The 26141-nt window shown below is 44.6% G+C and overlaps 1 protein-coding gene across 3 annotated transcripts in view; it reads right to left on the reverse strand.

Annotated features, from left to right (window-relative positions):
* The window catches only part of TAFA3 (TAFA chemokine like family member 3), a 125230-nt gene extending 109166 nt beyond the window's left edge, over window positions 1–16064 (reverse strand). The window contains exon 1 of one of the 3 annotated variants that reach the window (XM_020780599.3): window positions 15594–16064. The gene's annotated coding sequence lies outside the window, so the exon portion shown is untranslated. Of the gene's footprint in view, window positions 1–14462; window positions 15059–15593 lie in introns of those variants that run through there. The other 2 variants (XM_020780598.3, XM_078393370.1) reach the window with 2 other exon arrangements.
* Between the last annotated feature and the right edge of the window lie 10077 nt (window positions 16065–26141).

Here is a 26141-nt window from a genome sequence, read left to right on the forward strand (position 1 = left end):
GTGACAGGACCAGCCCCACCTTCACATTCTGAGCCATTCAAGCCCAAAGACTGTGTGGCCACTGCTGAAATGCTATGTTGTAATCAGCAAATAAGGCAAGCCAGGCATACAGCCCTGAGTGCGAACTAGACAATGTGTTTCATGACAATGCCGGTTAAGATACTGTGGGCTCCTGTCAGCTCAGTTTGCCAGAAAGGGGGTCTGACAGGAATACTAAGGAGAGAGAGAAATAAAGAGAGGCACAATGCATTTCTTGGCTTGCTATCCCTCACAGCTTTGCAAATGACTTTTATGATTTTCACATGTTCATCCCCCAACAATTTAGCACCCTGGGAGTGCTGCTGGCAAGGCTGTCAGACACTGATGAGATTATATTATCAAGATAAAAAAAGAAGCTACAACCAGTGTTCCTGTTTCAGCAAATGCTAATAATTATCAAGGAATCTAACAGTATATTTAACAAAAAAAAATGCATTTGCCATTGCTGGTCCACTCAACACCTATTGTGTCACCATCATTAATGCATTTTTTAAATTTTTGCAATGCATTCATTTTTAGCTTTTTATTAAAGGACCTACATAACTGTGAGAAATTATTGCTGCATAAGAGTGCAGCAATTATCATGTGCTGGCAGAGCAAATCAATATTCTACATGCAAATTCTAAAAATGGGGGCAGCCCATAGGGCAATCTGAACATTGACAACGGCAGGTGCAGCAGTCAAGGTGGTCACTATCATTCACAAAGGACACCAAGCAGAAGGAAATTACCAAATTTGACTTCTTTTTTGACCAGTTAACCACTTCTCACCCAAACACAAAGCAATTGTCAGGACTGTTTTTCAACAGCTTCTTTAAGTATCAGTTGCTTGGAGCTACAAAGTAATCAAAATGCCTAGAAGAAATATTAGGGAGCACAAGAGAACATCCTGTAGACCATCTTGGCTGCTGATGTGGGTGTCATCAACATGTAATGTAAAATCCTTTTTCCTGCTGGCAACACAGGTATGATACTGTGCAGCAATATTGGGCCATTTGCTGGTGTTTCGAATTGTGGATACAGAAGCACAGGCTAATCACAAAATGTCAAGAAATATATTCTCCCAGAACTAAACTGATTTAGTTTTTTGGAAAATTATATAGTACAAAATAAGGAGAGTTGTTTCCCCCACTCCTTCCACCATCCAAAAGGATTTGCAAAGCATAAAGTATCACCAGGTCAAACTTTGTTTGGCAGATAGTATATGGTGGTAATGAGGGGCTTTCTATGACACTAAATTACACTCATAATTTAGGGAAGAATACATGCTGCTTACTTAGGACTGTATGGTGCACACAAGAAGATTAACATTTAACAGTAGTCACATACCTAAACAGAGAAGCAGCAGCAGTGAGTCATACAAATTGTTTAAGTGACTGTGCATCCTGTGCATCTATGTCAATCATGATCATCTGTATTTGCAATGTAGCTTGGATACCAATGCTAATGCAGCTAACACTGTAAATGCCCACTCAACAAAGAAGGCTTGGAATTCCAAACTCTGACATATTGGAAAATATCAGGCTACAAAGTATGAGGTGGGGTAGCCAAATAAGAACCGAACCTGCTCAGTAACAATGGAATACTGATTGCTGTTGGAGAAAAAAACTTGAAGGCTGAGGGAGAGGAGAAGATGAATATAATCTCATGAAGAAGCAGATACTCCATTCAGGAGTGCTCCACACCGTGACAAACTGCTGCAAGCCCCACTTCTCAGCTCTGATACAATCATTTTAGCATTCAAAGCAAAAAAATAAAAATAAAAAACTCAAGCAATCATCCCTTCACACTAATTAATGTGTTGGAAGGGAAGGACAGTTGCTCAAGCTATGCTCTTGCACAAATTCCATTCATTACAATGGGGGCTTGTGCAAGAGAAGTGACCACCAGATTGCATTGCTTGGTTCATATCTGGCTGCCTTCTATACTTTTGCACCTGCCACTCCCACCTTTACCACACAGCAGTGTCATCCCTGACATCAGAGTGAAAGATCAATAATCAAGCTTCATAATGTAGCTCATTGCCTCCCATTAGTCACTCCTAGCCCATCAAGTTAAATCACTGGGACATACTAAGCTAAACTAGCAATTATCTCATTAGCTCCATTATATTATTACTGGGTTTTCATGTTCATCTGGACTTTTTAGTTTATCTCATCCTCTCTTCAAAAAGAGAGCGAGAAGGAAATGAAGACACTATATATTATAAAATGGAAATTAAGTGCAAGGAGATTCCCCATGAATTCTGAAAATATTTTTGTTTACCTGCACAAAGCAAGGAAAATTACTCAGAATTCTAAGTAACTCACATACTATACAGTACAGTATATCTAAAATTTCTGGATTTTCTTCATTGCTGTTAACATATAGAAAAATCTTAGAATGGAACCTATAACTCATGAATTACATCTTGCATCTTCTCAGAAATGCAACAAACCTAACTACAGTGGTGCCTCGACTTACGATCGTCCTGACTTATGACCATTTCGAGTTACGACCAGCTCCAGATGCAAAATTTTGCTTCAACTTGCGGCCAGAGCTCCCAGTTACAAACAAAGAAAGGCAAGGGAAAGAGGCAGGAAATTCAAATTGCTAACCGTTGGTAGGCGAAGAGGCTGCTTCTTTGTAGCTCTTTCTCCCCAACGGTTAAATAGTGTGCTCGGAGGAGGCTTTGGACTGCCTGGTAAGGTAAGGTTTCTGCTTTTTAAAAACTGTTCTGGGTGGGTTTTACAGATACAGAACAATTAAGACTCAGACTACACGTTTTCTGAATAGTTTTTATCCCAGAGCTATAATTGCACTTAATAATGAACTTAACTTAAAGACCACCAGTAATGAACAGTTGGACAGTGTTACTTAGCCTGCAATGTAAATGTTTGTATTTTTAGTGGGGGATTTTTAGTGGGTGAGGAGTGTTTGGGGATTATTTTATGTATGTGCCTGTGGGTCTGGTCTCTGGGTGTCTGTGTGAATTTCGTTGTATGTGTATAATATGCATGGACTTACAATGATAATAAATTTATTTGTATTTATATTTGCAGTGTGCTTTTGGGCTGGGGGGTTTTCTGTGCTGTGATGGGTCTTGGGGGATTTATTAGATTGATTGTTTGTTGGTTGGTATTTTTTCTCATATCAGATTGGTCTTGGGGGGTTTGCTTGTTTGTTGGTACAGTATTTCCCCCCATTTCCGATGGGTCTTGGGGGGTTCCCTTGTATCTTGATTTTTTCCCATTTCCAATGGGTCTTGTGGGGTTTGGTTGCTTTGGGTTTTTTTTCCCATTTCTGATGGGTCTTGCAAGATATGCTTGCTTTTTGTTTTGCTTTCTTTGCATTTCCGATGGGTCTTGCATGCTCTGCTTCCTTTTTCTTTGCTTTCTTTGCATTTTTTTCCTTTGGGCGGAATGGATTAATTGCATTTCACTGCATTCCTACGGGAAATGGTGCTTCAACTTATGACCATTTCGAGTTACGACCGGAGTTCCTGAACCAATTATGTTCGTAAGTCATGGCACCACTGTATGTCATAATTTGGGCAAACCAAAGGTGATTGTTTTTGGTATCCTTCGCTACTTTGATGATTAAAATGTCCCTAATTTTGATATTTAATGTTGCAGTTTTCAATGAAAAGTCTTCAAACCAGCTAACTAAGTCATGGTGTGTCAATTTAAACAAATACCACCATACAATAACAATACTATGCAGAAAATGACTTAAGAGTAGTAATATACTGGTATAGTTCATGCTTCACTGACTATGTTCATGTCATTACTTACTGCAGTGTACAAATGCATCTATTTTCTACATCTTATATTTATATTTAAACAGTCCGCTGTGTATACCCTGCCCGGTCAAGTTCAAAGAATTCAACCAAATATTTCAGATTAACATACCAAAGGTGAACAACCTTTTCTGTGCACACACAACTCCCCAGTTTCTCTTTTCAAATGTTTTTTAACTTTTGAACTTCTATGTTGCAACTTTTAAACATGTAAGGATAGGATCAATGTTTTCCTCCCATCCCAATGTGCAGTATCCACACAATTGATAGTTTATGAGATTTGCTGCAAAGAAAATAGAGTCCTAATTTATAATGTTAAGTCTCCACACAACCTGATTTTATAATTCATGGTTTTCCTTAGTTCTTGCATTTAGGCCCAAAGAAATGCTTTACTCTTTCTCTTTTTTCTTCTTCCTTGATCCAGTTTATAAGCTCTTTGAGGCCTGAGCTCATTGCCCTTCTTTCAAATTAAACTGCTTTGGGAGGCTCTGAACCTTTGAGAACAGACTATAAAGAAAACTACAAAAGTAATAGCTTGAATTTGTTAGGCAATATCACTAAAGTGGATATGCTTATTTGTATCAGTTTAAAAACAAAAACAAAATAATATTGATCACTAAACTTTCTGCTTAACATAGAAGTCTCCCCAGAAACACAATACAATAAAAAGTTTTTCATAAGTAGAGGGAGGATTTCTATGACATGTCATTTTTTCCCTGCAACCTATGTTTGAGCTTATGGGTATGTTTGAACATGTTTCTGCATAATCTGGTGAGAAAGGCCAGATTACTCACAAACATGTTTGAACTTGCTTATGGGTTCAAATGTCGATTGCAGAGAAAATGTGAAATGTCACAGGAAACCTGACCCTACTTATAACCTAATAAACATTTTGCACCCTTAAGATGTTCTGTAAAGTTGATGTTGGCAGAAATGGAGACTGCAAAACAAGTTTCCATTTGGCCTTGTATGGATAACCTATCTAAACCACTGGTTTGAATCCAGAAATGGGAATTAGAGCTCAGGTGTTGTAGTCATATAAAATATACAAAGATCTTACAGAATGAACTCTACCTATCTATATCCTGTGCTAGCCCAATTCATGAAAAGTGGCATATTCACACCAACCCCAGGCCTTTCTCCCTCCAGCTGGACTTGGAGAACTTGAGAACAGATTCCCATGTGTGGGATCATGTAAGTGTGTAGAGGTATTTACACTGCATATCAAAAGCACAGAAGGTGTAGTCATATGGCACAGCTTCCACTCCCATTATTTGAATAAGCTGGAAAGGCATGAAAACAGAAGGAAAAAATATATCCTGTCACTTTCAAATGGGCAAGGGAAATAACTTCAGACACATAGACCCTGCTTATTTTTCAAGACCTCTTTTTTACTGGAGAAGCAAAAGTTACAACGCAATGAGGAGAAACAGGGGCATTAATTATTTGTTTCCATTTTATTTAAAATATTTACATACTTCTTCCTATTAAAATATCCACAGCAGTTTTCAGTTTTTCTTTTAAAAAAATCCTCATAAAATAGTAACACAAACCATCTGAGAAGCTGTACTAACAAGAAAGCTAGCTAAAATTAGACAAGATCAGAAGAACATTCTAAATAAAAACAGCTCCCCTGATTACCCACTAAAAGCCTTGAAGAAAAAAAGATGTTGATCTGTGATTCAGAAGATGAGAAGCACTGGTACCCCCCCCCCCCCCAAAATCTGTCTGTGGATGCAGTTCTACAGCTAAGATGCTACCATTAGGAAAAAAAACCCACTGCATCATCACCAGATATATCTTATTTTTGTGGCAAGAACAAGAGCAACATCCCCTTACTTGTGGCAAGATTTCTGCATAAGAAGAAAAACCTAAAGACAGATACAGATTGGAAGATAGAAGTTAACTTGTTAACTTATTTTGAATCCTATGCGTACGTGGAAACTAACAGGACAGGAAGACGCAGAAAGCAGAAGCAGAGAATGAAAAAGTCATAATGACCATGTGTTTAAGAACATAAAAGCTGGACTGGATCTCTCTTGTCCAGAATTCTCTACCTACAATGGCCAACCAGAAGCTCACGGGGAACCCACAATCAGGTCATCAATAAAACATCATATTCCTAGCAACCAGCATAAAAAGGCATGCTGTTTTTGAATAGTAGAGGTAACACATAATCATTAATATAACTAAGTAGCCATTCATTACCTTATGCTGCTTGGATTTGTCTCGTCACTTTTTATAGCCATTCAAGTTAGTGGCTGTTGCGTTCCCCCAGTGTCCCGTTTGTTTTCCCTCAAACACAGGTCCACCTTCAGACACGATGTGCTGTTTTCTCCTTTTACATGCTGCCACCAGTGGCTTTATCCACACTGTACCAAATATGTTTCTTAGACCGGGGCTGCCAAATATAACAGGTTTATTTATTGGTTGATTGGTAAATCACAGAAGTAAAGTCATAGATGTTCATTTATTGTTCAATCATTAAACTTGGATAGGATTACACGTTTGCTTGTTTGTATTCATTCCCATTAACCACTATAAAAAGATGTTCTGACTGTCTATTTTCTATTACAGTGGTGCCTCGTATAACGAGTGCCCCGTTTAACGACAAATTCGCATAGCGATGGCAAAAATGCCATCGCTTTTGCAATCGTATAATGAAGGTGCCTATGGGGAAAAATCGCTTTGCAATGTTTTCCCCATAGGCACCATTTTCCCCCAGCTGAGCGGTGGGAGCCTCCAAAGGAGCGCTCCCACCACTCAGCTGGGGGAAAATGCCTGCGGTGGCCTTCGAAGGACCCTTCCGAAGGGTCCTTCTTAGGCCACCGCGGGAGGAGGGTGGGGGGATCCGATGCCTGTCAGGCATCCTGGGCTCGGATCCCACCTGCCGCCGGTTACCCAGCCTTGGGTAACCGGCGGCGGGTGGGATCCGAGCCCGGGATGCCTGAAAGGCATCCGGATCCCCCCGCTCTCCCACCCTCCCCCCGCGGCTTGGATTGGACCTGCGGGGCCTAGCCCTGCCATGGCTGGACTCCCAAGAGTCCAGCCATGCCCGGGGTAGCCCCCGCAGGTCGGATCCAAGCCGGATCCAAGCCGCGGGGGGAAGGTGGGGAGACCCGATGCCTGTCAGGCATCCTGGGCTCGGCAGCGCGGGGCAGCGGGGACAGGGTGGAGGGGTCCACCCACCCACCCTGTCCCCTTTGCTGGCAGCCACCCCCCGCTGCTTTCCCCAGCCTGGATCGTGCTCCTGGGAGTCCGATTTCGGCTAGGGAAGGCAGCGCGGGGCGGCGGGGACAGGGTGGAGGGGTCCCGAAGGCTTCCAGGCTTTTGCCTGGAAGCCTTCGGGATCCCCCACCCACCCTGTCCCTGCCAGTTTTTAGTCCACTGGAACGCATTAACCGGGTTTTAATGCGTTTCAATGGGCTTTTTTATTTCGCTTTACGATGTTTCCGTATAGCAACGTTAATCCTGGAACGGATTAACGTCGCTATACAGGGCACCACTGTACTTTTATTTCTTATCTATTCTCTAACACACACCAACTTTCCAATCTCTGTCTTAACAGTGGTTGTTGTGGGGTCTTTCAGGCTCTTTGGCCGTGTTCTGAAGGTTGTTCTTCCTGACGTTTCGCCCGTCTCTGTGGCCGGCATCTCCAGAGGACTGGAGTAGGAACTCTGTCCATGATCTGTTGCTGTTTGTTGGATAGTATTTATAGCTGTGGAACAGCTTTTGTCTTTTTTCAGGAGATAGGGTGATCAGCATGTTTTTGTTGTGATGAGGGGGGAGAGAGGGAGAGATTGTCTGTCACTGTGATAGATGGGTGTCATTAGCTGGTCGTTTTGTTTGTTTGTTTGTTTGTTTGTTTTTGTGCAATGATCCCTGGTCCTTGTGGCTGGGTAAGAATTCGTTGACCTTTTGCAGGTTGTATTTTTCAGAATGGAGTGCCAGACAGTGTTTAGTTTCAGGCCTTCTTCTTTCCTATTGAAGTTTTGTTTATGGATTTCTATGGCTTCCCTGTGCAGTCTAACATGCAGATTGCTGGTGTTGTCCAGTACTTCAGTATTTTGAAATAGAATTTCATGTCCCGCTTGTTTTAGGGCATGTTCAGCTACTGCTGATTTTTCTGGTTGTTTTAATCTGCAGTGTCTCTCATGTTCTTTGATTCTGGTGTGAATGCTGCGTTTTGTGGTCCCGATATATACCTGTGCACAACTGCAAGGTATCCAGTATACTCCTGCAGTGGTGAGGCGGTCCCTTTCATCCTTTGCTGACCATAACATTTGTTATATTTTTGTGGTGGGTCTGAATACTGTTTGTAGGTTGTGTTTTTTCAAAAGTTTCCCCATGCAGTCTGTGACCCCTTTGATGTATGGCAGAAATACCTTATTTCTGGATGGCTGTTTTTTTCTCTTCAGTTTAGTGTTGTTTTCTTGGTTTGATGGCTCTTTCAATTTCATTCTTGGAATAGCCATTCGCCTGTAGGGCCCAATTCAGATGGTGGAGTTCGGTGCTGAGAAATTGAGCTTCACAGTTCCGATTTGCCTGGTCTACCAGTGTTTTGATTATTCCTCTTTTCTGTTGTGGGTGGTGGTTGGAGTTTTTGTGTAGGTCTGAGTGGGTGGGTTTTCTGTAGACCTTATGTCCCAATTGGAGGTCAGTTTTGCGTATGACCATGACATCTAAGAACGGGAGTTGGCCCTCTATTTCTTTTTCCATGGTGAACTGTATATTTGGGTGGATGCTGTTGAGATGGTTGAGAAATTCTTCCAATTTTAATTCACCGTGGCTCCAAATTGCAAAGGTGTCATCCACATATCAGAACCAGACTGTGGGTGCAAAGAGTGCCAAAGCCAGGGTCAGTTTTTCGAAATGCTCCATGTAGAAGTTTGCTATAACAAAGCTGAGGGGGCTCCCCATGGCCACTCCATGTGTCTGTTCGTAAAATTCATTATCCCACTGGAAATAACTGGTCGTTAGGCAGTGTTGTTACGCAATGTCTTGACACTTCAAAAACTCCTTTCTAACTCCCTTCAGTTTCCAGCTGTCCTCTTGACTCCGCTCCTCCTTTCCTGCCATAGGCTCCTGCCCTAGAGATCCATATGACAGACAAGCATGACTTGGGCATTCCCCCACAGTGGCCATCACTAACTCTTGCAGTAGGGAGTCTCACAATGTAAACTGTACATAATATTAAGTATTTCCTTTTATCTGGCCTGCACCTCCTACCATTCAGCTTCAATGGATGATCCTCACGATCACTGGCCAATACAGTGGTGCCTCGCTTAGCGAGCGCACCGTACAACGACGAATCCGTATAGCGATCCCCTTTTCCGGGATCGCTATACGGAGCACCCAATCGCCGCACCTCGTTTTGCGACGATTGGGGCGGCGGCGGCGGCCATTTTGGAGCCACCGATCAGCTGATCGGCGGCTCCAGAATGGGCGCCGGAGGACCCGAAATGGCCCCGCGCTGTGTTTTCGCGCCCTCGGCAAGCGAGGGGAGGGCGCGAAAACGCGGCGCGGGGCCATTTCGGGTCCGTTTTGAAGCCGCAAAACAGCTGTTTTGCGGCTCCAAAACTGCCGTGGACGACCCGAAATGGCCCCGCGCGGCGTTTTCGTGCCCTCCCCTTGCTTGCCAAGGGCGCGAAAACGCCGCGCGGGGCCATTTCGGGTTGCCCGCGGCCGTTTTGAAGCCGCAAAACAGCTGTTTTGCGGCTTCAAAACGGCCGCGGGCAACCCGAAATGGCCCCGCGCGGTGTTTTCGCGCCCTCCCCTCGCTTGCCAAGGGCGCGAAAACGCCGCGGGGGGGCATTTCGGGTCCGTTTTGAAGCCGCAAAACAGCTGTTTTGCGGCTTCAAAACGGCCGCGGGCAACCCGAAATGGCCCCGCGCGGCGTTTTCGCGCCCTTGGCAAGCAAGGGGAGGGCACGAAAATGGCTGCCCGGGGCCAGGAAACATCTCTAAGTGGGAAGTTTAGGGCCAATTTGGAACGCATTAAATGAAGTTTAATGCGTTCCAATGGCTTTTTACTTCCCGCTTAGCGAAGATTTCGTATAGCGAAGGTTAATCCGGAACGGATTAACCTCGCTATACGGGGCACCACTGTACAATGTGAAAGAAAAACCACTCTCAAACAGTTTTGTCTGCACCATGCTAAACTTGTACATATTTATTATGTTTTGTCTTGTTCATTTTTCTTCATACGTTGAACAGACTGCAAAGTTTCATTATATGGAAACAGATTCAGCTCTTTGGTCACCTTGATTACATATATTCATGTGCCCTCATAACCCTATTTAGGTAAATGGTTTGACACACATCAGGACAAAGAAACCATTCAAATTTGGAAAGCCTCCCATGCTCCTTAGGAAGCAAACAAAGGAGTCCATCAAATTATAGGTTCATTGTAACATACACCTAGGTAACCAGAAGAAGCCCACCTGCTCAATGGAAAATACAGACAAAAGAGGTGGACTGAGATTCCAGCAAGACAACAGTGGGGAAAGAACCTCACCGGCTGAATTAACTACAAGACCATTCATGATGGAAGAAGAGGGGCCAACCAGCCCAGGAAGCTCCAGAATCTGACAACTGTATTTGCCAGATAGGAACTGCCCTTACTTGGAAGAATTAAGAAGGCCAGGAGCACTCATTTCATGTAACTGAGGGGTAAAACATATGTAATTAAGAGGTGCAGAAACACATTCTTCCTAGCTTCCATGTGTATACAATTAATCTGTAAAGCAGGAAATCTACCTGTCTCATCTGTTTTGACCCACAGATAACCAATGCGGGGGGAGGACCTGTAGTCTCCTGAAAGCCATGCACAGCTTCACCAGCAGACCAGACATTGTGATGTAGTGGTTATTAGAGTGCTGGGAGTAGGATTGGGAACACTTAGATAATCTCTCTCTCTCTCTCTCTCTCTCTCTCTCTCTCTCTCTCTCTCTCTCTCTCTCTCTCTCTCTCTCTCTCTCTCTCCCTCTCTCTCTGACTCATCACCCTCAGAGAATTCTTATGAGAATAAAACCAAGTGTGGGACGATGCATGTTGTCTGGAGCTCACTGAAGGGAAACATAAATATAATAAATAAATTAAATAGAATGCAATAAAATGCACATGTGGCTGAACTTGAAAGTGAACATAGTAAAATACAAGACAAAAGACTGACTTGAGCTGCAGCGGAATTAAAGCTCCTTTCCCCACTTTTATTCAGATAAACAATCTTTTGCTAAGGTAAGCAACCTGATGCCTGCATTGGTATATTGTAAGCCTCAGCCAGCAGCTACCAGGTATCATGGGAGAAGTAGTCTAAAGCACACTGAAGACAACAGGTTACCTACCTATCTATATGCTTTCTTATAAGCAGATAACCAACCAGGGCTCTTCCCAAGGTCAGAGCGGCAAGGTCCAGCAAAAAAACTATGGCACCAAATTCTCAGAGCTAAAGTAAGACAGGAACCCTATTTAGATGTTCAATTTAAACCATACACCAGGGGTCCCCAACCCCCGGTCCACGGCCTGGTGCCGGTCCATGGCCTTGGCAGGACTGGGCCAGAGGGACAGATCTCCTGCCCCCCCACATGCGCTCTCCCCACACACACACACACACACACACACCTGGCACATCCACCTGCATGCACAGGTGCCTTGCCCACCCGCACATGCGTGAGAGAGCGCCCCACCCAACCGCACATGCATGAACATGCCCCGCCCACCCGCAAGCGTGGGTAGTACCCCCGCACACAGACCCCGCTCCCCCAACCAGCCTGCAGTTTGGAAAAGGTGGGGGACCACCACCATACACAAAAGGGGCAAGCTAGCCATGACACTTCTGTTTAAGCTCTCACGTGCAGAGAACTAAATCTGAAGTGCAAAATAGTCTTTATGCATAGACTATTTGTACATCATTAGGAATCCTGCTTGGGGGGGGGTGGAGTTCTGGCTGTGTAAAAGGCCCTGCTATGCTGACATGACTCAGATGCTTGACTCTTCAAGAAACAAACAACAGTAGTCAGAAAAAGTCAAATACTTCAGATGATATTGCTGTTATAAAAAAACAACATCGTTTTCCTCTATTTCAACTACAAAATTTATTTAACTTCTACTTCTTATAACCTCTTTAATAATGCTAAATGTAGAATTACAACAAATCATTAACACCAGCATTATTTCATATCTTATCATTCCATGGCTGCTCACACTCTGTGGCAAACAGCTTCACGGTTTTCTCACGTAACAATCAGCTATGCAACATTTTGGAACTAATGCTGAAATGCTTCCATTCCAATCCAGACATACTGCATTCAGTCAGTCACTGGCAGCTGAAAATATGTACATCATCTGGCTCATGGGCAGCTGGTGACCTCATAACATCCTTGTTTCAGCTTGGTGCGAGAGGCCGTAGATTTTAGACATTATGAAGAAGGGATTTTGTTCAAAGTTGCATAACAGATTAGCAAGCCAGCTGTGTTGGCAATTTAAGATTTCTTAATCTCTTTAAAACCAAGAATGGTAACTATCTGGACAGTTGTGAGGTATTTGTTTTCATAGACCACCTGATATGTAAGACAGCCAAGATGCATTGTTCTAAAAATTTGAGTAAGATGGCATGAAGGTTGAGCTGGTACCCTTGGTGGGAAAAGCTGAAAAGTTATAGAAGATTAGTAGGCTTCAAATCATCTACAGTAATTTTCCTCTAGAAAAACTGCTAGCTAAATCCAAGACCCCACAATAATACCCATTTACCCAGTAGAAGGGTCAGCATTATTTGCTCAGAAAAAACAACATTGTTTATTCTAGCATGTAATGTCGAAACTTTTGCCAAAACTCCCAAGATGATATCTAAAATACACTCTGCAGTTTTATACATGCAAATGTACACAGAATTACACAATATTCCTGCAGCCACATAAGAAAGCACCCTGAGCACAGACTTCTGCATATAATGAAAACATCTGAAAATACATTTAGATTTGCAAATAAAGTTTATTTGTTAGCCACTGTTAAATCTTTTTGGCATGTTGACACTGCTTAGCCCATGAAGCAAAAAGGCAGAACCTATGCCTTACATGTTAGGAATCACATGTGAAAAAGAAAATAGATCAACCATGCTCTGCCAACCTCTGTGCTCATCACAGCACAACAGCTGCATATAGCAGACCTGCATAGCACTGATTTCAGAAACACCCTGGACCTCTGGCCTCAGGTATGACTCAGGATTCTTATCCACCTATCAAACTAGGCAGAGGAAGAGGGGAAAATCCCACTGCAATTTAAGTTATGGCAAGAACTGTGTTGGCTGGGCTAACCAACAGAACTGTACTGAGACATATTGCCCAGGAACTCCATGAAGACACCCAGCCAAATGAAGAGTTTGTCAGGCAGCATCCCTTTTTTTTTCAAATGACACAAGTTTTTAGCAGCTTAAATGACCAGTGTTTGGAGGACCGAAAAGGAGGTACTTGGGTAAACAAAACCCAAACCCTGCATTGCGATAAAAATACAGTAACACCAAATGAATTAACTAACAGTTTGCTGCCCTTTCATTATACCTCACACTGGCTACCTCGATAATAGTATGGCTGGCATTGGACAACCGTGTAAACTGAAAGTGCACCTAAACAGACATTCCCAACACAGGTGACATGTGCTCGCTCCCACATTGTTCTCAAAAAAGCCTGCACTTGGATGATGGACATCAGAGTGTAAATGTTAATCAAAGCAAAGTAGTATGAATGGACACTCAGACTTCAATACAGCTAACATTTTCATGAGCTAACCTATGTTTCTTCTTTAGAACAATTACAGCAGCATGCACGGATCCCACTGGGGTCTCCCACACCATAGATTCACAAATGTGCCCAAACCAAAACAGAGCCAGATAAGAATCAATGAAGGTTAAATGCACTTTATATGGGTGTGCATGTATGTATGTATGGTGTCCATGTGGTCCTATAACAAAAACTTTTCAAGGTGATATGCACAATAAAACAGACAAAAAAGATCACTAAAAAATTCGTAGTAAATAGCATTTAGGTAGAATCTAATAAATGGGGGTGTTTAATTAATGTTTGAGAAACAAAGGCCAAATACAGCGCCGCCTTAATTGGCAAGAAACTGGGTTTCAGTGTCTTACACAAGAGGATAGTCACAGCTGGTGCTTTCCATCTAGACCAGACACCAGTACAAACAGGCAGGTCTCTTTGCCAGGTGAGAGAGAGTGCTCCATGTAATCCGGCTACAGCCACTGCTTCTGGAACAGCTCCCTGCCTCTCTCCCAGCCATGACATCACACTTCTCACTCAACTGCCCACGAGGCCACAGAGATCCTGTTGTCCCTTGCAGAAGAAGAAATGGGCAGGGGTTCAAACGGGGGGGGGGGGGACACCTCTCTGCCAGGAGATGCACAGCTGAAGGAAGGTCTTGCCGCCTACCCTCAGCTGCCCTAAATTCGCGGTTGCAAAGCCTCCAGCTTGCCCTGCCCCACCCCTTCTGGTACCACCGAGGCTTCAACGACGAGCCGGTGCCTGGCAAGCCCTCACTCAGTCTCACGGTGGCTGCATTTAAAGAAGCTGAAGGGTCATTCTCTCTGCAGGGGGAAGAAGCTTCCCAAGAGAACAGAAGACGCTGTGTGAAACTGACCTGTGAAGGGTCCTACGCGCGCCTCTCTCTCTCTCTCTCTCTCTCTCTCTCTCTGTGTGTGTGTGTGTGTGTGTGTGTGTGTCTCTAGGGGGCCAGCCCCCACTCGGAAGGCGCTCCACGGCCCCCACAGTGGTTCCCCTCTCAACCTCGCCTTCTACTTCCTCGCACGGCTCGTGGGCCGAGCGAAGAGCGGCGCTGAGGGAACAGCGGCTCCGAGCGACCGCTCCTTCCCCCGTCGCCGCACCGGCTGTGGCGGTTCTCTTCTCGTCCGCGTTGGGTCCGGAGACTTCGTTGCCTTGGAGAGTTCGGCGGGTTTTTTTTTCCATTTCAAACCAAACAAAAACAACAACTTTGCGCCTTATTCGATACGCCGCCGCCACGGTGCAGCGCGCGGCCCAAACGCCCCGCCGTCTTCTACGGGCCCACCCCGGCCCCCTCCCCGCCCAAAGGGACTTGGCCTGTTTCACACGCCGGCAAAGCCCCGGGGGCCGCGGCCGCGCGCTTCTTCCGGTACATCGAAGCAACGCTCGAGCCGCGGGAACAAAATGCCTGGTGATCTGAACGTCGGCGGCAATCGCCGCCTCGGTCGGGCTCCTTTCTCTCGGCGCCGCACCGAGCGCCAACACCTCTCGGTCCCCATTAGCGAATAAACACCGAGAGGGGAGGGGGGGAGACCGAAGTTCTCCGAAGACCCGATTCCTAGAACGAGCCCGGGGAAGTTTCGCGCCCAGCCAGCCAGCCAGCGAGCGAGCCTTCTTCCCCTAACGCGGGGAGTAAAGGTCACGCCGCCCCTCTGCCCGGCCTTCTCGCCGTGACTTGACCCCGCGGCTCGGCTCGGAGGACACGGGCACCGAGCGAGCCGCCCAGCCGGCCGGCCGCCGCTAATGAAAGGACCGGCGGCGTTCTCCCAATTCGGCGCACAGCGGCCGAAGGGCCGTCGAAGATCGCCATCCGCAAACTTGCGGGAGAAGAAAGGGAGGCGGCTCCCTTCGCCGGGAGGATCAAGGGCAAACTTTGCCAGCCGCGTCGGGCGCCTCTGCCTGCCAGACCGACCCTCGGAGCGCACCGTCTCTCCGGGGCCACGACGATCGTCCGCGTTCTCCCGCTCCCCACGCCTGGCCGCTTCCTTACCTGTTGGTGCCCCTTCACCGCTGCTCCGCCGGCGCGTCCTTGCGACAGGCCATGCGGCTGCTGATCCTCATCTCCTCCTTCCCCTCTCCCGGCGTACTGAGCCCCGAGCGGACGGGCCGTCCGTCCGTCCCTCCGTTCGCCTCTCCGGATCCGTCCGCCGCGGTGGGGAGGCGGCGGCAGCAGCAGCAGCAGCGACGCCACGTGCCCGGGGCCCCTCGGCTCTAGCGCCAGGGGCCGGCTGGCATCGCCCCTCCTCGTCCCTCCGGCAGGGCTGCCCGGCTTCTGTTGCTGCTGCTGCTGGTGGTGCTGGTACTTCTCCCCCTCCTTCGTCTCCTCCGCCTCCTCCTTCGCCGTCGTCCCGCTGCCCCTCGGCACACGCGCGCAGACTTTGCAGGAGACTCCGCGCGGCACAGCATCCGGCTGCCTTTGCTCGGTGCGCCGCCAACCTGAGCCGCGCGCCGTCTTCCCGCGGGGGTGGGGGTGGGGCGGCTGGGCAGACACAGAGCCCGGCGCACGGAAGGCCCGCAGCGACCCCCAGAGTTCGGGGAGGGGACTACACCCACCTGCCGCCGCGCTGCAGCTGGGGGGGGGGGGAAGAGGTACTTTCTCCAAGGAGCGTCTTGCACACGCGTGGGCAGGGGAGATTCCGCCTTCGTAGTGGCCCTACCGTTAGGCAGACAGCAGATTTCGCATGTCCTGAAAGACCCGCAAATCGTTAAATATTTCCTTTTTTAAATGGGCTATAATAAGGGTGGAACAATTTGGACTCTAATGAGGGTGAAAGAGGAGAACGCAAAAATAGTCTGAAGCTTCACATTAAAAAAACTAAGATCATGGCCACTGGTCCCATCACCTCCTGGGAAATAGAAGGGGAAGATATGGAGGCAGTGACAGATTTTACTTTCTTGGGCTCCATGATCACTGCAGATGGTGACTGCAGCGACAAAATTACAAGACGCCTGCTTCTTGGGAGGAAAGCAATGACAAACCTAGACAGCATCTTAAAAAGCAGAGACATCACCTTGCCAACAAAAGTCCCAATAGTCAAAGCTATGATTTTTCCTGTAGTGATATACGGAAGTGAGAGCTGGACCATAAAGAAAGCTGACCGCCGAAGAATTGATTCTTTTGAATTGTGGTGCTGGAGGAGACTCTTGAGAGTCCCCTGGACTGCAAGGAGAACAAACCTATCCATTCTAAAGGAAATCAAGCCTGAGTGCTCACTGGAAAGCCAGATCCTGAAGCTGAGGCTCCAATACTTTTGGCCATCTCATGAGAAGAGGAGACTCCCTGGAAAAGACCCTGATATTGGGAAAGTGTGAAGAGCAGAAGGGGACAACAGAGGATGAGGTGGTTGGACAAGGTCACAGAAGCTGCCAACATGAATTTGACCCAACTCCGGGAGGCAGTGGAAGATAGGAGGGCCTGGCGTGCGCTGGTCCATGGGGTCATGAAGATTCAGACTTAACGACTAAACAACAACAAAACATAGAGGTGAATCTATTGATGAATGTTAGGGGGGGAAATAAAAATCTTCTGTCTGTATTCACTTTTCCTTAAAAACAAACAAACAAAAACAATAAACTTTATCTCTTTTGTGGGGGGGGGGCAACATATTTTTCACCTTTTTCTGGAGGAACTAGCATAGATTGCCTTGGGTGCCAAAACTTCTAGTTACACCTTTGCTTTTTTATCATTCTGTTTTTACCATCAGGAAACAGGATGTGAATTTGTCACATAGATGTTTGTGGAAATTTACCTCCTTTAATCAATGGGTCTGCTCTACATGGCACTAGGAATTGGATATTGACTAATGTTATAGACACATGTCAGTACTGTATAGACCCAGGGTACACTGGTGACTTCATCCTGAAGAGGGGTTGGAATATTTTCAAGCCTGTGGATTCCTTTCCCTTATGGTTACTTGCTGGCATAGGCAGGAATTTTCTATACACAAACATGTGTGTGCACACACAGAGAGAACAATTTACTCTTTTGCTCTCTCACACTCTCTTCTATATGGACTACTGGCCAAACCTATGGCATTACTTACACTGGTACATTGAATGCTTTCAACTAGAGATGGGCATGAACTGACAAACCATCTCTACTTTCAACATTTAAAGCTGCTCAAATTCTTTATGCTCTTTAGGTTGGAGTGCCTTTTTCCACCCATTGCAGTTTGTCTTTGGCTTCACATTGCAAAGTTTAAAATGTGGTCAGAGCACAGGAAAAAAATCATCCTGAAGCCATAAGTTCAATCAGACTGAAGTCTCAAGAATCTGCAAGCTTTGATAAACATTTATCTACATCTCTATTTCTCTGTGTTGCTGTCCTCTGTCCTCCCCTTAGATGCCTCTCAACATTTGCCTCCTATCCTGATGATTGGTTTGCTTTAATTCCCTTTGAAAAAATTCTCACATTACACCTTGGTCATAGAGCATTCCTATTGATAATCCCTGTGATCCTTCTATCTCTTCTCTCAGATCTCTTTCTCTGATCATCACCCTTGCACTGCTTCCTACTGCCTACTTCAAGACTTGGTCCACTTCTGATCTCCCTAGTGTTAAATTTGTAGGTCTAATGACACATCCCTATAGATTGCTTTGACTAGACGTAGCTCACACTGGGTTTTCCTAGTATTGATCTTAGGAGTCCTTTACCTGGAAATATCTGGAATGGAATCTGACACCTTTAGCATGCAATCTATATACTTGACTACTTATCTGTGGTCCCTCCCTTAAAACTGAGCTTCTGGACAACTTCTGCTTAAGAGAGGGAAGTAGCAGAAATTGTTAAAGTTGTGTACTTTTTCACTGTTATCTCAGCTAGTCTTTTACTGGCCCTTAGTGAAAGAGAAAGGTGATCCCACAACCACTCTGATGTAACTCCAGTTCCCTACGAAATGCAACAGGTTGGTTAGATGCAAAATCAGCATCTGAGTTGAGGAGAGGAAGAAAGAGAGAGAGAGAGGTCTGGCAAGGTAGCCTCTTGAAACATTTTGGAGCAAGAAGCTAATACTGGAGGCAATAATCGGTGCCAAAGGTCAAGCAAACCAGCACTCTGTTTGCAAAGAGCAGCAAATGAGGTCACCAGAGGTACATTTCAGCCATTCTATTTTGCAACAGCCTCCTATATGCAGGATGCATGAGAGGGGAAGAAGTACAAAATGAAGATGTGCGGTTAGAATCAAATTGCCCCATAAAAAGAATCACAATAAATTTTGCCCCTCCCAATTACAGGGGACAGGAAAATGTTAAAACCCATTAAGGGCTGTAACTTCTCTTGATTAATTGTCCAGGGTGCATCAACCTATTTGCTGAGCTGCACTGTATTAAACTAATTATAAATTACTATATTGCTCATTGCACACCAAAGTAAGGTAGTCAATTAATGCACTGCACCAAAGACCCTATTTCAAAGTATCCATTGGTGTGTTTCAGTGATCTAGAGGGTTCATTAATTCTTGTGTTGGTTTAAAGACTACTCAAGGACTGTTCTTCTCTCATCTTCAAAAATATGTCTGCTGTCAGAAAGTGCATTGCTGCTCCAAAGATAATGATCCTATTTTTCAGAAAACATTTGCAAATCATCGCAATGGGGAAATTTTAAAAAATAAAAAATGTGTGCTGATACAGAGCATTCTTTAACATTTTGATTCCAGGAAATTGCTGACCTTAATTCTTGTGCAGTCTAAATGTAAAATAAAACACTACAACCTATCAATATGTGTTACATTTATGAAACAGAAGCATCAAGATCTCCCACCAGTTATCAAGTAAGGCATACAAGGACACTCCTTGGCCTGCTCTAGTGATAGTGCTTGAACTCCCCAATTCATCTGCCCAGTGATCAGAATTGCTACTCAGCAAGTGTGTGGTAGGCAAATGATGATCCACTTCCACACCATGTAGCACATCAGGCGGCAAGGTTTCTCCAGCATGAGTGTTTCGGTGTCCTCTCATGTGGTATGTAGTGCCTTCAGGTTTTGTATCAATGCTCTTCGCCAAGTTATTTGAGGTGCCAGGGTAGTCCAACTCATTGCTACCTTCATGCCTTGTTCATATGAAAAATATGGACAGCCAGTTGGAGTCTTCTACAATGTAGAAGTTTACATGAGCCACTCGTTTGGAGCACCTCCTTGTTGGTAATGTGACTGAAATATCAGATCTTTAACATTCAGAGGAGACACCTTTGCTGAAAGATGTTGAGCCTCTTGTTGATATATGCTAACTCCTTCCAAGTCTCACTGGCATAAAAGGCTTTCAGGATCACAATAGAAGCAAACGGACAGAACGTAACCTTCAGTGATATGGCTGGTGAGGACCAGAACTTGTTCATCTTCCTGAAGACAGCTATCACCTTCCCAGTGTAGCACTTGACAAGTAGACAGATAAAACAAACAAAACCAGACATATTTGATTTTAGGGCAACTGTGAGGTGGAACAGAGAGCTGCTGTTTACCTCCAAAATGGAACAGATCCTATTTCTTCTATTTGGCAGTCATAGAGCTAAAAAGAAGGTCTGCAATTTGTATTGAAAAGGGGGGGGGGGAACTGAAGTCAACACACTGCATTGTTACACTGAATTCCCGGGACTAAAGAGAAGGTGAGTAAACCCTCAACCCCAATGTGAAGACCAAGATCTTCCCTCTACAATCATAGAGGCACGATGGAGGGCTCACATGAGATAATTGTGCACTATATATTATTCTACAGCCTCTGCACCAGCTATTTCATGTAGCTTCAGGGTGAAGTAAAAGATGTGCATTGCTGTTAGATAGCCCATTTGGGTTCTGGAAGTCTTTTCAATTTATTTCTCTTTGCTCCCTTTCCCCCACTTTCACTTGGATGAATGTGCAAAGATGAGTGCTCTATGGGCTTTGATTGGGTAGGGCATTAGGATTAATCCTTCCTATTCTTCCCCTGACATTTTTGTACATATTTTTCTGTCTTCGGGATTTTCACTTCTTGTTGCAGGTATGCAATACCATCAACTGTGTGTGTTTAGTCGTTTAGTCGTGTCCGACTCTTCGTGACCCCATGGACCAGAGCACGCCAGGCCCTCCTGTCTTCTACTGCCTCCCGGAGTTGTGTCAGGTTCATGTTGGTTGCTTCGCAGACACTGTCCAGCCATCTCATCCTCGGTCGTCCCCTTCTCCTCTTGCCATCACACCTTCCTAACATCAAGGTTTTTTCCAAGGACTCTTTTCTTCTCATGAGATGGCCAAAGTACTGGAGCCTCAACTACCTGCCAGAATACCATCAACTACCTGCCAGAATTCCGACCATGGTGTTAAGGTTTATCATATCCATAAATGGGAAGCACTACATTTGTCTTCTCCACTTATTTTCAGAGTGTGTGTGGTTTTTTGTGGTTTTTTGTTTGTTTGTTTAAGAAAGAACCAGAAAGGGCCAGGTGTCACATTCTGGGTAGAGGAGATTGAATGTCTCTTAAAAAGCACTGGATGGGTTGGTTCAGATCTGTAGGGCCTCTATTCATGTACAGAGTAGGGGTTGGTGATTTGGGGGTGCTTCCACATGTCTGACTGTTAGGGTGAGGATGCAGTAGAGTAAAGCAGTAATTCTCATCCTGTGGCCAGCTGGATGTTTCTGACCTCATCATCTAGAATTCCTCACCATTGGCCATGTCAGGTGGAGCTTCTGGAAGACCAAAAAAATCTGTAAGACCAAAGCTTGAAAACCACTGATTTAAGGCAAACCCTCCCCTCTCATTATCTTGATTGCTGGAATGAGGGAAAGTTAACACCTCTATTAGTATCACTGTTAAATGAGGAGATTCAGTGGGGGGTGGGGAAAGATTTTTCTTTCCTTATCCCCACAATTCTAGTCAGGATTTCTTGGATGAAACCAATATTAAAACATGTCAAGATGTGACTGATGTGGATTAAAGGATGCTCTGTTTGCTGTTACCTATGAAGCATTCTTCCAGATCAGAGCAAGATGTCTAAGTCCAGTGCCTTTTTAAAATCTCCCAGTAATCAGCAGGAACTCGCTGGTTCATCAGAAATTAGGAATCTGCCCTATGAAAGTAACTGTATCCCTCAATTGATGTTACAGTTGTTCATTTGTTGGCAGAGCCAATATGATGCAAATGCCATAAGACTTTTATCCAAAGAAAACCAAAGTCAGCCTAAATGCAGGGCTGCCTTTGAACCTTCTCACTGTTCAGTCAAGTAAGGTATATGTGCCCTGTTATAGGGAATGAAGGAACAAATGTCTCTTTAATTCTGTGAAGGCCCAGTTTCTGTGAATACATATCTGTCCAAAGGTTCAGTCCTCATACTTGCTTACTTCTGTGAAGATTCTACTCCTGCATGTATTTCTATGACCAAAGAACCAATTTCTATGTATTTACCTCCTTCAAGGTGTTGCACTGATTCATTCTGAGGGGCCTGGACCTGTTGGTAAAGAATCCATTTCCTTGGGCTGGCATAACCACACTGTTTCAGTCATTCTAGAGCAGACCTTCCAGGTAGAGAATACTCAGAAGTGGTTTACCATTCCTTTCTTCTGAGGGCACCCCGAGAGTGCGCAGCTTGCCCTGGCTGTACTCCTAGGAGGCGCAGGAGAGGATCCGTCTCCCAACCTCTGGCTCCACAGCCAGATACCTAAACCACTGAGCTATATAGCCAGGCCCTGTGATAGACTGCAGGCTGTAAATGTTTAAAAATATATAGATATATATAAATAAATATCTGAACTGCACAGGGAGGCACTGTGGTTTTATGTGGCTCCTCAGCACTTTTTGCCAGTCCTTCAATGCCTACTATGGCTCATGAACACCCTGCTCCTGCAGCCATGACTACGTATTCATAATGTCATGTGCCTATACATTTCCGCACACAAACATTAATGTCTCTGTCCGAGAAAACAAGATATCAATCAGTTTCAGCCTAGCTTATCTCACCAGATTGTTGTCAGGATAAAATGAGATATGGATAGATTAGACCTTGGGACAGTCCAGTTTTTTAAAAAAAAAACTGAATAAAAAATACACAGACACACACACACACACACACACACACACACACACACACACACACACACTACCAACCTGCCCCTCCCCCCAAAAAGAAACCCCAAAATCCTAAATATAAACAATTTTGGGAAGCCTATATTTCTTCTTCCTGAAATGCTGTTGTACTTTTGATTAAAGATTTGAGCAAGCTTGAGAATAAATAAATAATAACTCTGGCAGTCCTCCCTGCTTAATCCTTGGATGTCAATAAACTAGCAAACGATATGCAGAGCTGACAGGAAGAAAACGGTCTGTGTCTGATATTACACTGCTGTTTTTGTGTTTATGTTTTCGAATTGCCCAGGAGAGCCTTGTAAAAACAAGAGAAAACCTGGGTTTGAGACCACAGAGAGACAGTCCATGTTAGCATGGGCAATATGTAGGACGCTATTCATGGTTTTTGCTCTGTTCACCCATTTATGGCTGGACATAGAAGACCTATTATTTTAATACATCAACCCATATAGTGTACAAAGGGAAGGGGAAACATAATGATTGATGCTATCAGAAGGTAAGAAATTGAATGGGTCAACTCACAGTGAAGCTAAAACGGCATGTTTTCTAATGACACAGGATTACTTTGGAAAATGGCACACTTGTACCAATTCTTTCCTTTCATCTCCATTACACATAGACTCACTTAATGGTGTCATCATCCTGTCACTAGTTTGGCTAGCTGCCATTTTTCCCCAACTAAAAATGTCTTCTCTATATATACAGAGCTTAGAAATAATGTCAAAATTAACGTATTCATTTTAAATGCATTACTTTTTTCATCACAAGACATGCAAATGCTTTAACAGGGGCTGCTGAGTTCTTGTGAACTCTGAAACTGTGGAAGGTAATACAAAATAAGTGTGTGCTATTTTGGGTTGGAGTGCCTCACCACCACCACCAGGTCCTGAAATAACACTAGACAGAGAGCACTGTGGAGATCAGAAAACGGTTGCATGGCTGCCAATGGAACTGAAGGTGCAATTAGAGGGCTTCAAATGTGCATGTCTGATTGCACTCGAAAGGGTTGCTTTCATGGGGGCAATCTTTCCAAGAGCTACCCTTCCATCTGCCAAGGAATCACTCCAGTCCAGCCCCCAAAAGTTGAAGCCCTGCAGCTGGACCAAAAAGGTCCAGTTTGGGCATGGATTGGGGTCAGGTTGAAAAGAAGAAAAATCTCATTGGGATTGGAGGAAAGTATATAGTTGTACCACAGCCACTGCTATTGGTAATAGGAAACTGTTGAAGACTATTTCCTTCTTCTGGAGAAATTCAGTGAAATTGTTTTCCTAGTTTCTCTTTCCACAGATAAGAATGCCAAAAGGCCATGCATTTATAGCTCTAATTCACTTTCTCATGCACAATTATTGAAACGCTAATTTTTTAACTTATTCATGTGTTTTCATTAACAAAATATTAATTCAATGTTTTCAGATATCATGCTTTACCATTTGATTTTTTTAAAAAAATCTCTTACATTGATATATGTTTAGATTGTTATCTATACTGAAGGCAGATCTATGATTTCTCCTTCTGAGATTTCCATTGGGTTAACTGGGCTTTACATTAAAAGCATTTATATGAGCACTGGGATCCAGAATTTGGTCAAAGTATGTTTTTGAACTCCCACATTTACCTGCCAACATGATCAGCCATGTTGTTTGGTGAAATCTTAAAGTTGCAGAGTTGCTTTGTGTATTCCATTGAAACCTGAAAGATCTGCTCAAAATGTCTTTCTCCAATCACTTCCTACTCAAAAACAACCTCAACTAGATATCTCTCCTTATCTTTTCAGTCAGAGATGGGAAAGCAGATGGGAAATGTTTATCGTGGGTGGATACATGGCAAGAAGGGTAAAGGGTTCAACAGCCTGTCCCCCTTGTTCCCAGTTTCAGCAACCTTGCAGCTTGTTTATAAAAAAAAAAAAAAAGAATAAGAGACAGAACCATCACATGTTGTTTGGCATCAAAGCAGAAGAACAGGGTAGCTCTCAGTTGTAGACAATGTAACATCTCTTTCAGAAGCAATCTGTTAGAATGGGTGTGAAGCTCAATGCAATCAAAAATTTATGAAACTGACACAATCACTCAAGGAGAAACAGTTTCATGAAATGTTTCACTGATTCCTCAGCACGTTTACTTGAGGGAAATTTGGGTTGAACTCAATGCAGCTTGCCTCTGATTACAGAAGTGTAGGCTTGCACAGAGATCTTTCTAATCCCCTTATAATTCTCCCTAGCCTCCCTGAAATGTGGCATGGGATGCCTTTTAGAATAGCCTCTGCTTTCAAATGAAGCATCTTTCAGTGTCTGCAAGCCATATGTACGTACAGTATTTTGCTAGAAAACAGACAAATGAAAACAGCCGTTACAATGTGAGTGAAACAGCTTCAAAATCAGGCATGTGCATTGTCTTCAGACAAATGTGTAAAAACAGACTGATTGTGATTCCAGAGTGACTACTGGGAAGATCAAGAAGCCACTGTTTACCCCAAGCAGAGCAGCATCACAAAAGATCCTTCATATCTCATTGTGCCACCTGTCAGTTTTGGACCTGCTGAAGTTTCAGTGAGTTTCCATTATTGCAGCCCTGATGAAGACAGAAAGTCACTGGTGCCTTAGAAATGCTGTTATATGGATGGCTGACACAAATTGAACATGATACAACAAACTAAAGGAAACACATGGATGTGCTGCCATACTGGCAAGCCCCCTTGAGTGCAACTAGACACTTTCCTTTGAGGCATGTCACCTGATGAGTGAGCAGTCCCTCTCTCCTATGGCAGAGGGGCTGCCAAGACTTGGGCATCCTCAAGGGTCTTTATATCCCAGCCTCTCTACATCAAAACTGGCAGGGCAGCTTGAAAGAGAAGGGACACCCACCCACTGTGGGGAAGAAAAACTGTTATGTGCCGAGTCACACAAACTACTTCCCTGACAAGGTCAGCATCATCACCTTGAGAAAATAAGCTGAAAGGATGGAACCTGCATTGTCTTTCAGTGTTCATGGATGTGAGGGTTCACCTTCAATGTTCATTATTTCTGTCCTCTCAGGGCTAGCCACACACACACTCAGGTTTTGCTTTCAGACTTTCAGCATTTATTTCAGGAACGTCCAAATACCTGTTAACCTCAATCTTAATGTTCAGCTATTCTTCTGCACCCAACAGAGTGCAGAAGGGATTCGTATCTTGAACAGCGAAGATGTTCAAACCTGAAGTCGCAATGTGTCCATAAGTCCCATGTCTTCCAGTGGCCGCCTTGCACTGGCTGCATAGGCATCTCGCCTCTGGGTGCACAGCTGTAACCTGGCAATCTTTCTCACAAGTTTGGGGTCTCCCATGGTCCGGGTTTCAGAGTCTTTCCATCTCATGCATATAGATCCATTGAGCCCTTTCCTTTTTCTCTCTTTCTACTGCAGCTCTCTCCTCTCTAATCTTCCGACCCCACTTTTGGGCCTTCTTCCCTCCACCCCCGTAGGAGGGTTTTCTACAGTCGTCCTTGGTCTCCTTTTC

The sequence above is a fragment of the Pogona vitticeps genome, chromosome 4 (assembly GCF_051106095.1).
Source record: "Pogona vitticeps strain Pit_001003342236 chromosome 4, PviZW2.1, whole genome shotgun sequence".
Taxonomy (NCBI): domain Eukaryota; kingdom Metazoa; phylum Chordata; class Lepidosauria; order Squamata; family Agamidae; genus Pogona; species Pogona vitticeps.